Source organism: Miscanthus floridulus, chromosome 1, assembly GCF_019320115.1.
Source record: "Miscanthus floridulus cultivar M001 chromosome 1, ASM1932011v1, whole genome shotgun sequence".
NCBI lineage: Eukaryota > Viridiplantae > Streptophyta > Magnoliopsida > Poales > Poaceae > Miscanthus > Miscanthus floridulus.
This window is the reverse complement of record NC_089580.1, coordinates 194,273,942-194,292,468: the sequence shown is the minus strand read 5'-3', so window position 1 is coordinate 194,292,468 and position 18,527 is coordinate 194,273,942.

The window sequence follows — 18,527 nt, the reverse complement described above, 5'->3', positions numbered from 1 at the left end:
GGACGACAAGTTGCAACATAACATTTTCATTGATTCATGAGTTTGCAAGTTTTGAACAACAATATTCATTCAACATAAGTTTGACATAACGAACTAAGTCCCAGGAATGTAAGGATCCCTCGAACGCCTCTTGGAAACCTCGTCGTCCGGTGGAAGAAGGGGATCATTGTACTCCACCTCAAGATGGGTTATATCTGGTGCGGCGTGGGAGGGGCCATCCAGTTACAAATTGATAAACAAAGGTTTAGAGTATTTAAATTAACAATATTCAAATTAACATTATATAGCATTGCAAAATTTGAACTACTCGTTATGCAATACGAATACAATATGAAAGCACCTGCTGCCCTCGTCTTCTATGCCTGCTAGCCTTGTGACTAGATTCTTTGCAAACGGAGCAAAGATTCCTACCATAGGTCTCGTTGAAGTCTCCCCTGCCGTACATGTCTTTGTCGTACCCTCTCATAGCGTCCATGCCCCCTTGAGTCGCTTCTTCTTCCTCCTACCCTTCCCTACCTTCATTAGATCCAGATGCGGCATGTAGTCATAACCATTATAAGGTGGCCACTGTGTCGGGTCAAGGTATGGCTCAAAGCTCATCTCCCAAATACTAACGGTGTTCGAACGGAGATACAAGGGTGACATAAATGGTAGATCCTCATAGTTGTACTCGTGAACCCTACAGGCCATGATCATATGAGAGCAAGGGGCATGCATGATCTGAGAGACGTTGCAACTGCACTCTACCTTTTCAAGATCAACTCAATAGTTTCGTCCACCATAATGTTCGCCGCCCAAGCTTGTGCCACCCTTGTCCCGTACACTAAAGATATGGCGTCGGGGTCCATATGGCTAGGCGGTGTGCTACTTGGCCAATTCCTCGGCCTCCTTCAAATGTTTAGCTCTAGCATTTCCAAAATGCCTCTGCTCAGCTATATTCCTCTGCATAAGTTCCCACCTCTTCACAAAATATTCATTGCACTTATGAAAGGAGAACTCAACAATTCCAGACACATGCAACGATCAAACTCCGGTGAATACACGATTGAAGGATTCTGAGGAGTTAGTGGTCATGATGCCATACCTGAAACCCCCCTCGTCATATGTTAATGCCCACTGAGCCTTCTATTCCATCTACGTCTCTAACTAGGCTTTTCCTGCTTCATTTACCAACTTGTCTAGTTCTCTCTTTGTCTCCTTGAACTAGTGCTCTATAAATACACAACATAGAGCCTTTACATTATCACATACCTCTTGCTTCTGCTGATGCTGCCAGAAATTAGCGGCAAAGTGTCTCATGGACCATCTATGCACTAGAGGTAGGAACTGATCTATATGCTCAGCTACAGCATTAAGAAGCCATGGGTGACGGTTCAAGATCAAACATATAGTGTAAGATGGGCCAAACACTTGTACACGTAGAAGCCACATGAACCATGACCACGATTCATTATTCTCTCCCTCTGCTAAAGCAAAAGCCATGGGTACTATCTGATCCTTAGGATCAACAGCAGCAACCATCATCAAGGTGCCCCTATACTTTCTTGTCAGGAAAGTGCCATCAACAAGTATGACTGGTCGACAAAACTAGAATGCATGTTTCATTTGCGCGAACGACCAGAACACACGATAGAGGACATGCCTCAATGGGTCCCGAAAACACATCCCTCTGGTGTCCACAAACCATTTCAAGCCAGGGTTGTAGTAATGCATTGCACATAAGATGCAGGGCACCATGTTGTACACTTCCTCCCAACTACCCCATCAAATCGCCAGGGCAATTTGCTTAGCACGCCAAGCCTTTCCATACTTCACATCGTACTTAATGAATCTAGATATGGACTGTTGTAAAGAAGACACCGAAATGTTGTTATTGTCATCAACGAGCCCCAATATACGACAAACAAGGTAACGTGCAGTGAGCTATTGATGATTTTCCTTCCCTCTATTTGATAGGCAAGTGTGGGGTTCGACAACTTTACTTATCCTCCACTTGCCATCACTCTGTCTCTTTCATGCATTTAACCTCCACATACAACCATTTTTGCATATCACGTGGTACCTCAACTCCTGGTCCGAATGAGTGATGGTGTATGGCCTATGGTGGTACATAGCATAGTCCTGAAGGAAGAGCTTCATCTCTAACATTGTATTGAATATCATCCCCTTCCTAAGGGTTTCTTTCACATGGTCATACAATGATTTCCTATACATCTAGAGACCGGTGTCACAAACTGCCATATCTATCATGCTAACATCCCTATAGTTCAGAACACCCCTGAAAGGTACGTTCATCGACCTTAGTTGCTCAAACTTAGTTGCTGTGTAAGGTGGTGGTGGAACATACTGCTGCGCTTCGCTAATTCTAGCCCATGAATCATAGGGGGTATCATCTGCTGCCAAATCTATGACTAGTCTACCCTAAGCCTAGATACCATGTAAAACCTCAGTTGGTACTGGTAATGGCATAGTATGAACCGGTACTGGCATGGCATCAACCAGTGTTGGCATAGCATCTATACCTCCTTGGTCATCATCAGAATCGTCTGAATCACTGCTAACTACATCACCGATCCTGTCCTCCTCCTCCCGCTCCTCCTCTTCTCGTTCGAACTCATTCACATCAAAGTCATTACTTATACAACCTACTATAGTTGAATGAAAGTGCTCCTGCGTCAACTGACCGTCCAAATCCATGTTATCTTGAGTTGCTTCTCCTTCGACCCCTAATTCTTGTTCATTGCCTTCAACACCATCAATGGAAGGGCCGTCCTGAACACCCTACATCCTGTATCCATTCTCCACCACCACCTCAGCCATGGGCACATTAGAACCTTGGAGCACCCTAGTGTAGCAGGACCAGTGAGTAGGGTCATGCAAGGGCATGAGGACATAGTGTGCCCTAGTCTTCCCAGTATCAAACCTCCCCTTCAGTGTGAAATCACCGCCAAACTTTGCATTCAAACAAACACAAAGGTCGTTGAAGCTAGGAGGTTCATCAAACCATTCCAATTCTTCTTCCATATCCTCAAACATACCATCTTCTTTCCTAACACTTCCTCTATATAAAACTCTAACACAATAATCCATCTGCAAAAGCATTTCAAGAAACTTCATCAGGTCATCGAAATCATCGTACATAATGTCCATCTGTAAAAGCATTTCAAGAAACTTCATCAAAGCATTCGAGAGAGGCTCAGATTGCACTTGTTCCGCCTATGTCGATTGTGGACCATCCATTGCTGTGGATGGTAGTCAGGTTAGAGACTTATTATCCTGAGAACATACTTGCTTATGGGAGCAGGAAGGCTCGTTGCTCTCTTATTGTGGGTTCTAGATCTTTCTGGACCAATTGATTAGAGGCGGGGATGGTGGAGGTCTAAGCACCACACTAAGTCTGAGACTCAGGAGTGGGGGCTTAGAGTCCAAGTTTAGATGGGGATCTAGACCCCTTGATAGGAGAGTGGTGGGTTGGTCTTGCTTGTGCCTGGGGTACAAGCGGGGTGTATGTTTTGGGGTACCTAGCTAGGATATATTGGTTCATGAATCGCCATATGATACGGTATGACTTGGCTATGGTCTAGCACCATAGTAAGACCTAGAATATGAAAGATGGTAAAATAGTTCTGATTGCTTAACACCTGCTTGAAAGTAGCATAGGTGCTTACATCGAATGGTTAGTTAATGAACTAATGATGACCACTAATAAAATTGAATATAAGGACGCACGTTTAGTAATACTTTCGCAGATGCAATAAACCACAAGTCAGATAGCCTTACATATCCTTGGAGTCTTTTATTTTCCTCCTGTCAGGTAAGTTTTGCTTAGTACAACCGAGTACTCAGAGTTTTATTCCCCTGTTGTAGGTGATCGGAGGATACTTAGAGCTGACTCTTATGTGTGGAAACCTCTTGGTGGACTTAGAGAGGATTCCTTTCATGCTACGACCATAGTGTTTATTTATAACCCTCACAAAAGTTTTCATAAGAAAAGATGTAAAATCTGCTAGCATCTCTTGTATAAAAATGTCCACTATGTTAATGCTCCACCATATCATTAAATTAATCCTACTTCCTCTGTAACTCTGATAATATTGTTATATTCCACTGTTATAATAAATTGAGGTAAGATTCTGATACTATAATAAATTGATGTAAAAATGATTTAAGAATGTTGTAAGCTTTATTCTCTCATTTATGATCCTGATAGGAAAATATGGATTTTCGAGTTCTCCCTTGGGGTGTGCTCGATGGAACTGTGTAGTCTAGCGTCCTCTCTTGGGTACTTAGTGTCTAATAGAAGACAAGTACTCCTGGGAGGCATTAGACTAGGCTGTTCCACCACAGGTAGTATCAGAGCATAAATGAGGAAATAAAGCTTCAAAATCCTTTTCTAATCTAAAATTTGACAACCTATTTGCGCAAAAAGTTAGGGCGTTTAACTATGAAGTATATCCGTAGCCCTATTGCTATAGTTAAGCATCTAGAATAGGTTTAACTTAGTTTTTCTCCGGTGGACTGACTCTCGCGTAGCATACGATCTTTAAGTCGATCGCGCTGGTACTATTTTAAGTTGTCTGGACCATATTGTTGGTAGATGCACCCTTTGTAGATGTCATGCGAGTCGTATGGTGCACGACTAACCCATCCCTATTTAGGAGTTATTGTGGCACTATGGCTTCATGCTTCGCGTTCACCTATGGTTCACACCTATCGTGACCCACGTCTCTCTGTACTCCTTTCTGCGCTCTTGTCGGATCCTTGTCCTACAACCATACTAGTAATTAATGGCCACGGACATCGTTCATCTTGAACACGTGAAAAATTTAGTCGATTGATTTGTAGTGATCCTATGCAGGAACCTTAGTGGACTACACTAGGACCACTGACCGCTCTGCCATGATAAGCAGGGCCTAGCCTAGCCATTGGTACCACCACCCGATGCACTCTAGCTCTCCTAGCTTTTTCCTTTTGAGCAAGCTTTTTGCTTAATCCTTCCTTGCAACCACCCACCAGGAATGGCAAGAGCCTAGGTTAGCAGTTACTGCCTAAAACACTGAGGGTTTTCCCAAAATCCTATATGCCACCCTACAAAAACTTAGGTTCAAAGATCATCCTGAGTTATGAGGGCCATGAGTATGAAAAGCATGGCATGGAGCAGTGTGAAGTTACCGTCTATTTTGGAAAGAGTGAGGAGTTTCCCGACATCACTGAACTCATCATGTAGCTTTTTTTATGTTTTTCAAAAGACAAATCTCTAGAACTTTAGTATCACTAGGAACAAGATAAACAACAACTTAGACCTTCTCATATCATATCCATCAATTACCTAGACTTAGATCAAACATTTGCTACCCACGAGTTTCAAGTTCAGAGTAAATCCTTATATCAAAACAATCTTATCCAAAACTCGGGAGAATTCAAGGCTAAAAACTAGGTACTTGAAAGGAATTATAACAAAGCAACTCTTCATTATTTCTATTTAAGAGATTTTTCTGAGTGCTCTTTATTTTATTCAACTCTTAAAAATTGGGGAGTCAATGACTCTCCCACACTCTGGTTGAGGTGTGTCCTGCTCATACAGACAAGGTAGGGATCAAGTGCATGGACTCTATTGGTGGGAAAACACCAATAAAACCAAAACTTTACTTATTCTTTTCTAACCTTAGGCATATTGAACAAGATGAAGTTGATGTTGTGTGCTTTGTTCAATTATAACATGGGTGATAAGATTAGAAGGATAAGCATGAATGTATCATTTTGACTGTGATAAAAAATGTAGAGTTGCTTAACCTATGGAAGGACTTATCCGTCTATAATGTATCAAAACTTTACATGACTATGACTATCATCTTCCAAAGATAAGATATGCAACATTTTAGCTCATTTGGTTAAGATTATGAGATCAAGAAAATGGTGTTATGAACAAACTTAAGGAATATGACATGTTGAGTTAATCAGGTTTGTTTACACCAAAATTTGGGAAGAAGAACGTGGGAACTCAAAGCTTCCAAGATCATGTCGTCGAGGAATCGATTGCATAAGGATCGATATCAGCTGATTCAGATGCAGCACTAGAATAGCTCTCTTCAGATGATGTCAGCAGATAGCGATAATAAGCTATGGTTGGTGTCAGGGAAAGACATGTCGGACTCTACAAAAAGGGAAAGATTAGGGTCCAAGTTATCTTAAATTAGGAATGTTTTTCCTTATACCAAAGATGGTAATGAGTCATACTTGAGTATGATTCATGCTTAGGCTCTGGGTATAAATATTGGACCCCAGGCTATTGTAAAGAGGACATCCAATCAATCAATACAAATTACTTTTTTTGACTTTATGCCAACCCTTAGGAGTAGGAGTAGTGTAGATCTCGGCAAGTTCTTCAACAAGTAGGGCTGCATCGATTTCGGCCGACCTTCGACTTGTCTATAAGTACCAGTCATGGCTTATGCTTTGGTTTGTAAGGCTGCATCGGTTAAGTTCGACCTCCACTGTGAGCTCTAGCATAAGCTAGTTATCGATCTTTATCTAGTTCAAGTACGACTGCATCGGTTAAGTTTGACCTCCACTGCTCGAATTTGATTAAGATCAAGTTATTGGCTCTTCCTAAGAGTGGCATCCTTTAGGTAAATTCATTCAGTTACCAATCTTGCTGATGTTCTTATTGTCATTAGTTTTTAGCAACATCAACCTGCCTGGTCGAGATCGATCTAGATCAGCCTCATATCCTTTTAGTCCGTCGTTTGCTTTGTTACAACGTGATGTTTCTTACTTTGAGCAATGAGTTATGTTTCATTGACTATTCTACTTCGATCTTGATCATGCATAGTACATGGTTAAGGAATGTCTAATCTTGAGGAGGTTTGCTGGCTAGTTAAATTTGGTCTATAGTTCGCTATTATGGCTATAACGATCCGGTCGATCCCCACTGATGGCACTTTAGATCGGAGGATGCTAGTTGGTAGATTTGTTTTCGATCAGGCATGACCTTGACTATTTGCTATGCCTGCATCGACTAAATAACCGATCGCCTATGCTTTAACGCCTACAATGTGTCTCCATGATCATGTTAAATATGAATAGATCTATTTACTTTAAACGTTTGATTTGTTGTCTTTATCACGACTGCCATCGATCCGATCGAACCCCACTGTTAGAGATAGTAGGTTAAGTCTAATGAGTTCATAGATTTGTCCAAGTTAAATAGTCAATTGTTCACATGTTGTAGTCCCTTTTCACTTGAATCGGCTATTTCAGTCGATTCGCTTGAGCTTTCACATATATAGCATGTCTTTCGGAAAGCCTGCCAATGTATAGATGGTTTTACGGATTCTTTGGTTTTAGTTTGTTATTATTATCATAGCTGCCATCGATCCGGTCGAACCTCACTGTTGATGGTAATAGATTAGATTTAGAGCGTTTATAGATCCATTTGTACTAGACAGTCGATTTGTTCGCATGTTATATTCTTTCTTATTAGATTCATCAGCTTAATGCTTCACACTAGTAATATCCACCTAGTTGATGATTTTGCTTATATCTGCGTGCATTATAAAATCAATCGTGACCCACAAGCTTTACAGTCCATAATAGTCGATTTCTTCACGTATCGGCTATTTAGTTGATTTTTTTGTCTGGCTACTCCTGAAGCGGCACACTTGGAACTGTCTGGGCAAAAACTAGCATGTTCCACCTTAAATTACTGATAAACTTTCTCTCCTTATGTCGGGTTCATAAACCTAGGGGTCCCTAGTAGACCTGCTTCCCTAGTAAAAGCTTCGGCCCAGCAGACGACATTGCGGACGACTGTGCAACTTCCTAGGCCGACCCAGATACCTAACGATAGGCCATAAGAGTGATCCAGTCTCTGACTGGATCGCTTCCTGACTCTGACCCACCTCTCCAACTAGAAGGCCTGGCCAAGGAGGGACAATGCTCACTTCCAACTTCGACACACGTCTCTAACTAGAAGGACTGGCCAAAGGAAGGGCGATGCTCGCTTTCGACTCTGACCCGTGTCTCCGATCAGAAGGCCTGGCCAAGGAAGGGTGATGCTCACTTCTGACTCCGACCCTGGATCTCTAACCAGGAACACACCAAGCCTCTACCTATGGCTCTTCTCTAACCGACGCGATCAGAGCCCTGGGAACGACCTGAACGGGGATGCCTGCTCGGTGAGGACCCGAGAAATCAGGCAGAGCAGATAAGATAAGGCACATAAGTCTACCGCAATATCGAGGACCATACCCTACACACCTACAAGATAGTGCTATCAGACATGTTAGGACATGAACATTGTTGTGGGCGCCGGCATTTGTCCTACGGTATGGTAGGCGCCGACATTTGTCGTACCAGAAGAGCACGATGGAACCAACCACATGCATTCAGGGCGTTAACAGTATTATAGGCATTGACAAACCTATCTCATACCCTGACAGCGTGGGCAACAAGACTAGGTGTGGCGTGGAAATCAAGTTATTGATCAAAACTAGACTGATTATGAAGAAGAAGATAATGAGGAAGAGTATGTTTGGCAGGAAGGACAATGGTGTCCTAGGAGGTTTGACAAGAAGCCAGAAAAGAAGAGTTTAATGCCTAAGGAATAGAGAGCTAGAATAGGCTCAGACATCTGATAGACCTCAGGTGTGGTGTGCTAAACAAACAGCCGATCGGGGTCAACCATCGACTAATATTCAAATGACTTTTCTATTGCCGTCAGAATTTAGAGCTCCAATAGACCAAGAAGTTTATTCAGATTTTGATGAATCGGAGTATGAGAAGATAGTTGCCAAGTTGATAGTTGTACATCAAGCTATATTCGATAAGCCAGCCAAACATCAGCACTTGAAGGCTTTATATGTGAAAGGTTTTTCGATGGGAAGCCGATGAGCAAAATATTGGTGGATGGGGGTGCTTCTATCAATCTTATACCTTATACTACTTTTTGTAAGCTTGGCAAGGGGCCAGGAGATTTGATTGAAACTAACATGATGCTTAAGGATTTCAGAGGTAACACATCTAAGACCAGGGGGCAATGAACGTCGAATTAACAATCGGAAGTAAAACTTTGCTCACCACATTCTTCGTCATTGATGGTAAAGGTTCATATAGTCTACTCCTTGGTCATGATTGGATTCATGCAAATTGTTGTGTACCATCGACCATGCATCAGTGTTTGATTCAGTGGCATGGAGATGATGTTGAGCTGGTTCACGCTAATGATTCTATAAGTATCATGACAGCTATTCCAATGTATTGGGAGCTAAAGTTTTTGAGTGTTTTTTTGGCAAGCTATGGGAAAGAGGCTTCATTAAAGTCAATGATGAAAGCCAACAACCAATCAAAGCAATTGGCTTTGAGAATTTGTTTTAATGGATAATCCAATAGATGGTATAGACGGTAAACCAGGACATGGCTTTACGTCGGTCGATGATCTAGAAGAGATAGATATTGGTTCTAGAGATAGGCCTAGGCCTGATGTATATAAGTGCCAAGTTGGATCCTGAGTATAAGCAAGAGTTAGTGGATTTATTAAAGGAATTTAAAGATTGTTTTGCTTAGGAAATACTATGAGATACCTAGTCTAGACTAATCGGTTGTTGAACATCGATTGCCAATCAAACCTGGATATTGGCCATTTAAACAAGTTCTGAGGAGATTCAACTCGAACATTCTTGATGATATCAAAAAGGAGACTGAAAGATTAGTAGAAGCGAAATTTATCCGACCGTGCTGATATACAGAGTGGATATAATGTTGTTCCTGTATATAAGAAGAATGGGAAGTTAAGAGTTTGCATCAATTTTAGAGATCTGAACAAGGCTACACCTATGGATGGTTATCCGATGCTGATAGCCGATATGTTGATAGATGCAACAGCCGAACACAAGGTGATTAGTTTTATGGACGGCAATGCAGGATATAATCAATTTTTTATGGCTGAGGAAGACATAGCAAAAATAACTTTTAGATGCCCTAGCGTAATCGGTTTATTTGAATGGGTTGTGATGACCTTTGGTTTGAAGAATACCAGTGCAGCTTATCCGAGGGCAATGAATTATATTTTTCATAAGTTGATCGACATGATTGTTGAAATCTATATTGATGATGTGATGGTAAAATCTAAGGGATGCAAGGAACATCTAGCTGATTTGCGGGAGACTCTGAAGTGCACAAGAAAACATGGTCTAAAGATGAATCCCAATAAGTGTGCCTTTGGAGTATTAGCTAGACAATTTTTGGGTTTCATGGTCCACGAGAGAGGAATCGAATTTGGTCAAAAAAGTATGAAAGCAATTGATAAGGCAGTGCCCCCTGACTACTAAAACAGAGTTATAATCTTTACTTGGTAAGATTAATTTTATCAGGAGGTTTATTTCATATTTGTCGGAAAGAGTTCTACCATTTTCTCCCTTGTTGAAGTTAAAAAATGATTAAGAATTTAAGTGGGGTGATGTACAACAAAAGGCATTTAAGGAGATAAAAGAATACATGAAATGTCCATCTGTGCTGGTCTCCTCGTTAGTAAGGTAAGCCTTTTAAGTTGTACGTATCGGACCGATGACCAAACAATTGGATCAGCCTTGACACTAAGAGTTTGAAAGGAAAGAATGAGTTGTTTTCTATCTAAGTAGAAGGACTTTTGGATCCAGAAACAAGATATTCTCCCATTGAAAAGTTATGCTTGTGCTTATTTTCTCTTGCACTAATTTGTGACATTACTTATTATCGGCTAAGTGTATAGTTGTTTCCAAGGCTGATGTGATCAAGCACATGCTATCAATGCTAATATTAAATGGAAGAATGGGGAAGTGGATTCTTATGTTGTCAGAATTTGACTTGAGGTACGAATCGGCTAAAGCAAGTCAAAGGGCAAGTAATAGCTAATTTTGTCACCCAGCATCATAAGCTAAGTATTGGCTATGTAGAGCTGGTACCTTGGACGTTATTCTTTGATGGATCATCATGCAAGCAAGGTGGTGGAATTGGTATTATTATTATTTCACCTTGGGGGCAAGTTTTGAGTTTGCTTTTCCAACTGAACCAATGATTATCAACAACCAAGCAGAATATGAAGCTATTCTCAAGGGGCTTCAACTTCTTCATGAAGTAAAAGCCGAGACAATTGAAGTATTTGGAGATTCATAGTTAATTATTAATTAGTTAATTGGCCTATATAAATGTAAAGAAGATACTCTGAGGGGGTACTATGATGAGTGCTAAAGGTTACTCAAGGAATTTCCTCATGTTTCTCTTCAGCATATTCCGAGAGCACAGAATCAAGAGGACTAATCGCTTAGCTCAAAGTACTGCCAGGTTAAAGAGTGTTTCAAGAGGTCTTAAGTAGTGAAACCTCGAATAATGATTGAAGAGTTGAAATAGCCGATTACCTTAAGAATCCAGCACAGAAGGTTATCAGGAAAGCTAAGGTATAAATTGACTAAGTATGTTTTGCTAGATGATTAAGCTATATTACAAAACAGTCGATGAGGTGTTGCTTAATTGCTTAAATCAAGAAGAAGCTAAGGTGTTGATGGGTGAAGTACATGAAGGGATATGTGGAGCTCATCAATCGACTTATAAGATGAAATGGATTATTCGTAGGACTAGATATTTCTAGCCTAATAATACTAGAAGACTATTTTGAATATTATAAGGGGTACCAGGATTGTCAATGTTTTGGTAATGTTCATAAATCGCCCGCATCGGCTATGAATTCAATAATCAAACCATGGCCATTTTAAGGTTGGAGAATTGATCTAATTGGCCAGATTTTTCCGCCTTCAAGTAAAGGACATAAGTTTATATTGGTAGCGACATATTACTTCACTAAGTGGGTCGAGTCAATTCCTTTGAAGACGATAACCTCAAAGAACATGGTTGATTTTGTCAAGGAGCATATTGTGTATAATTTTGGGATTCCTCAAACTATCACTACTGATCAAGGGACAATGTTCACATCAGAAGAGTTCTGAGATTTTGCTACCAGTATGGGAATAAAGTTATTAAATTCTTCTTCTTACTATGCTTAGGCTAATGGCTAGGCAGAGGCATGTCATAGAACCGTCCAATTTATAAGAGCACAAGTACAATAGCAATCACCAAAGCGATCAAACCGTCATACTTGAGCCCATATAAACCCGGTAGTCCAATGAAATCATGAAGGATCTCAAACAACCAACATACAAACCAAGATCGTAGAGATTCAACACAACTCATCATATGTTATATCATAGTTCACAAATATGTCTCATACATCAGAGTTCGAATAATTATTATAAACCGAGTTTGAAAGTAGCAGAAGCAAAGTAGTTTAACATCAACATCACACTGTAGTTTAATACAAAGCCTAGTGTCATAGTCATCTCCAACCAAAAGCACAAAGGATGAGATGAAATACAGAATGACCATTGCCCCTGGTCCTAGTCCTCATCCACTAGTAGGAGCAAGATAGTTCTTATAGTAGCCATGATACATAACGTTATCTGCAACAATGGGAATAAAACTCTGAGTACGAGAAGGTACTCAGCTAGACTTACCCGTCCAACTAATATACTAAGATACCAAGGAGTATGCAAGGCTTTATAAGTAGAGCTGGTAGACATTATTCGCTAGAAAAAGCATAAGTTGTCCAACATCTCTTTAATTGTGAATCACCAGTTATTAGTCCTATCTCATACTAGATTAGCATCTAGCCTATGTCAAACATGTTGGTACCATTAAGTCATCACAATCATAACCATATCTAGTTGAGTTCTTGTATAATCTCATAACCATCATTTCCATAATTTACTACTGATGAAAGGAACTCAAGTCAAGTTCTCACTATTCGGAGAGAGACGACGATTCGAATCGATTCCTACCCTAGCTGGGGAATTATTCCTAACACATACCCAAGCATACCTCGTAAAGGTAGCCTAAGGTCACCTTTGGTACAACTCAGGAACCAATGTCAGCGGGTACTGATCAGCGCCGCACAATCAGAGAACCACTCTGCCTAGGGTGATCGGGACTCTAACCCTGCCCTTAGGGCTTACGCTAATGGCTCTCCGCACATCCTTACTACCATCCAGAGTGTGCACTTTTACCACTCGTGGTCCTAGGCCTAAATTGAACTACTCGGCTTCGCGGTCGAAACTGACTTATTCCGGCCAACTATGTGAGAGGCTGCTTCAACATGACAAGATGACCTCCAACGTCTAGTCCTTAAATGACACAGACGGAATCACTACAATACCACATATAAGACTTTCACCCGGTCTCCATTTATTCCACATTACCAGGTTATGTTCCATGATAGCACAATATAGCCAACCTGTGATTAAGTTATCACCTATAGCTCGCATGTGACTAGGAAATTACCCGACTTCTATCGGTCTAAGCATAACTAAGCATGATAAATGTTCCTGGACTTAAATAGGATTCATGGTAGATATTTCTGGTCAAGGAAGGTAATATGCAACAATGGTTTCCAAACAACTCCTGTCATGTAATGCAGCAATACTGAATAACTTTAAGTGATATTAATAAAATAGGGAGGCTTATAATGCTCCTGGGGCTTGCCTTTCACGAACGTCGAAGGCTGGTGATCAGGGGCACTCAGGAAGGTGATCGGCTTCAAGCTCTCCTTCTCTGGGAACCTCCAGGTGCTGAACTCCCTGATGCTCCTCCTACGGCTCGGCGTTCGAGCTCCACTAGTGTGATCTCCTTGGTGGCACCTATTGCATGCATATGCATAAGTAAGTCCCTATGAATGCATAAGAAGGATCATGGAGGATGTGATAGAGGAATGTACGTGCTGCAACAATGATGTTAAGTAGCCAAATGATAACAATGCTAACTCTTTACTAACTGAGTAGGTGCATATCTCTTCTCTATCTACTTACAAATTTCACACAATACAATATCTAAGCTACACATGATAGTTACAAGTTTACATCATAATTGTCTACAACTCTTATTTACTCATCAAAAGCTAATTCACACTCTATCCTAACCAAAATAGATAATCTATACAGTGCTATCCTAGAAATTCTAGAGAACAAGCAGTTTCAAAAAATTAGCTTTAAACAGCTATAAATCCTAAACCCTTTGGTCTATTGCCCTGAAATTTTAACACAAGGTAGATGAAGAAGTTCTCTACAACTTTGCTATTAACCATTCCTACAACAAACATTATTTTCCCTATGCAACATACCACACCACAGAATCCGTTCGAAAACCCTTCTAACTCAAATTATAAAGCAACAATATTTCTACTACATGTAAGCATTCAAAATTTGACAACACCAAGTATACCCACAGTTCAAGCATACCAAATACACTTCAAGAAAACATAATGGTAAAGCCCAAACTATTCATTTAAATGCCTTTATCAATTTAATTAGATAATTAGGTTAAATAATAAACACATACCCAATGTGCATAATAAATTCTTAGAAAATTACCATGGCTTACAAGTGCTACTAATAGACTACTGTAAAAGTTTCATGCCATTTTACCAAGTATAACATTCTTTATAAAAATGACAAGCTAACAAGGTCTATTTTAGCAAAAATAGCAAACCCTATAGAAGTCAAACAACAGATTATATATTTTTCCTAACATCATATTAGTACCATACTACTATACAAAAATTTGCATAGCAATATGTTACATATTTTTATTTCTACAATTTTTCCTCAGAAAATACCATTTATTAATAGATAAATAGAAAGATCATATTTCAAATAAGTTTACAGCAAGTTTAATATTTTTCCTAGCTAGATAATGTCAACACAAAACCCACAAAATTGGAATCACAATTTTATGAGTTTTCTATCTCAAGATATCTAATTTACAAAATTGTAAACATACAAAAAGCATTTATTTAAATTCATTTTAATCACTATGAAAAATACTAGAAAATGTACATTTCATATTTTTATAAAAAACTACACTTCATACCGAACACATCACAATTTGGTTCACAAAATTTGGACCTCTGGAACTCCACCTATGATTTTTCCAAGTTTCATTCAAATCTGAAAATAATTGCACTAGCTTTCTAATCCACAGCCACTGACAGCCGGGACCCTCCTGTAAGTCGGGCCCACATGTCATCCACACCAAAATAGGGGAGTAGCGTGGGACGGTGCGGAATCGGCAGAGCTCATCGACGGCGAGCCTCACTAGTGACGGCATCGGTACTTCAAGCTTCCACACGACATTGCGCACCTATAGAGCTACCTATCAAGACCTATCATCGGAGCTAGCAACGATGGTGGCGCTCATGGTGGAGCGGTGGCATGGAACAATGGCGATACGTCGGAGCTGGCCACAAAAGCATAAACTAGGGCTACGTCGAGCATCTACACATGACTACGAAGGTAACACACCTACTACCACGGCTAGAGGCGGTCAGAAACGGTGTGGCCACAGTGACAGAGCTCGGCAGTGGAACTTCAGCGAGCCTGTGCATGGCTCTAGGGCCTTACCAAGTGCGGCTAGTGAGCAATAGAGGTGCGGTGATGCGGTAGGGTCATAGAGGAGCTGCTACGGTGGTAGAGGAGGGACGTGGTGCGAGCTAGGCCGACAATGGCATCGGCGGAGCGGTCGCGCTGCTTCTACGTCTGCTGCGGGCGCTGCGGTGAACGAAGGAGAAAGCAGGAGATGGAAATGCGAGTGCGGACGGTCACAGGCGAGTGCAGGGCTTGAGTTGGCGCTCAGCGGCCTAACGTGGCCAGAGCAGGCACGACATCGGCAACAGGTGGCCACCACGCGACGTCCATAGTCTATGGCGGTTGGCCACTGAAAACGCCATTTAGTTCAATAAGCCGAGCTTCGGTACTGGCCTGACAGCGTGATTTCATAGCTCTAAAACTCCTAAACCATGAAGCATTAATGCAAACCATCTGAATAAAAGTTGTAGGCCTATATACCATATACAATTTCCATTAAGGATCAAGTTCCAATTCGCAACCAATACCGAGTAAAATTAGCCCAAAGTTGAGCCAGCGAAACTGTAAACCGAATACGACTTAGAAAATTTCCTAAGTGTTGGAAATTGAGTTTTTCAGATTTTTGTGAGCTCAAAATGACTAAGCTATGCACTGAATTAGCTCAAGACCCAAACATAAAAGTTGTTGATCTACTCAAATACTACAACTTTGCTTAAAGGTTCACTACCATGCAAAGTCTCCATGACATAGTTCAAACTAGGTCAAACATAGCACTTTAACAAGATGTCATACACCATATCAATGACTTAGAGACTAAACTAGACTTAGTCATGAATACCAAAGTTGTTCTTTATGCTATTCTAAACATGTTTAAAGCATTCATAAGGTTCCACACACATTTCATACATTGGTTGCATGTAAACCCTAATCTAAGTAAGGCAATTAAGTGATATCATATGCAATATAAGCCAACAAAGATGGAATACATGATATGCTTATGATCATGAATGCTCAATGATGATTGTGATCATGCAATGTCAAGGTTAAGTGCATGCTTAACACCAAGGGTGTTACATGGCATCTAATTAAATTATGATTAAGTTGATCAAGAAAAAAATCGAAGAACAACCTAGGAAGTGGCATTCAACGCTTAACAAGGCATTATGGGCGTATAGGATGGCCTATCATGGATCGATTAAAGCATCACCTTATGAACTTGTGTATGGTCATAATGCGGTCCTTCCTTGGGAAGTTCAAACTGGATCGAGGCGTGTCATGCTACAAAATGATTTGTCAGCCGAAGTTTACAAGCATCTTATGTTGGATGACTTAGAAGACTTAAGTTGCCATCGACTACATGCTCTTGAAAATATCAAAGCTAATAAACTAAGGATTACAAAGTATTACAATAAGAAGGTTAAGAGCAAGCAATTTTTTGAAGGGGACTTGGTCTAGAAGGTAAAATTACCGATCGGATCAAGAGACAACAAGTTCGGCAAGTGGTCACCTAATTGGAAAGGACCTTATTGGATCAAATGTTGTGCGCATGGCAATGCTTATATTTTGGAAATACTAGGAGGAGAAGAGGAGTTTGATAGAGCAATCAATGGAAAATATCTAAAGAAATATTATCCTAGCGTTTAGATTAATACTTGATAGCCAATTTGTTCGGTCATTGGCTCTAATAGCTGATACTAGAAGGGTATCGCCTCTAGTTCAAAAATAAACCCGAAGGGGTAAAAACCGATACGTTTTTATCGCATATAGAGCAAGAACAAACACATATTGGTACATGGAATATGAGTACAGGGCAAAAGAGAAACCACTTAAAACAAAGAGATTGTTTCCTAGCTTCTCCTATTACAATCTAAAGGTCAGAAAACACTTTATTCACTATGTCTTCGGCCTAGGAAGCAAGGGCTACGGAGTTGGTGGCGTTGAAGAAATCCTTGACCAGGCGCTCATGTTCCTCAGGGTCTTCGATGGTTGGAAAACCATGGGGAAGAAGTCAAAGCTTGTGGCTAGAGCGAGCTTGTGCAACAGCCAATGCCATGGTAGCACCATGACGAACACCATGAAGGGCAACCTCTCTAACGTGGTTTGGGACATCATACAAGTGAACCACTGATGTGGCACCCCTGGTGTTGATGAATCCTGTCGCGTACTCTACAGCCGATCAAAGGCTTTCCAACTAGGCCGATAGATCTAGAAAGATTCAAGGAAGGGATAATCAAGATCTTGAAGACAAAACTAAGAAGAAATAGAAAATTTTGGGAGGCATCTCACCCATGATTCTAGCCTTGGCCTTGGCCAACCTCTCCTCCACCTAGTTGGTAGATCTACCCCTTAGGGCATCTTGATGGATGGCGGCCACAACCCCTAGAGTTTCCTGATCGACCTCTGATGGATCGGATTCAGAGGGTGGCCAGCGCTGAACCAAAGTGGTTAGAGCCGATTCCACGATGGAGAGGCAGTCGGCGAGCTTCTGGCCAACCTAATCGATGGATGCAATCAGATCATCATCGTTGATCTACTTCATCGAGTAGCAGGGGAGCGGGTGGCAAACTATTGATGAAGACGACCTTGGAGGCTGAGTGGAGTTGACCCTATGTTTCGAGACGATGGGAGCATCTTGCAGCGCATTCATATGAAGGTCCATCCACCCAAGATCATGGGTTGCATCCTCCTGATGGTGAAGACACTGGCGTGGTGACATAGACCCATCAAAGGCCTCTTCAGTAGACCTCTTGCTATTCTCCATGCCTTTAAGCCTATGGGAAACCAAAATCACACCAAAGACATGGAGGGTTTGGAACGAAGGAGGTTGTTTTTCGATCCACAACCATGGCTTATATATAGCCTGGGAGGTGAGAAGATAGGCTTCATCGAGGTTATGGAATTAAAGTTAGTTATGGAAACTGATTGACACTCTAGAAATTCAAGAGACGGATCATGAAGAAGTAACAGATTTAGACTTATTGCTTCCCATGATTACAAGATACTATGGGATTAATGCAAAAGATTTACATTAACTAATGATTAACCCACTAAGACTTCTTTGGATTGAAAGGAGTATGGATCCCC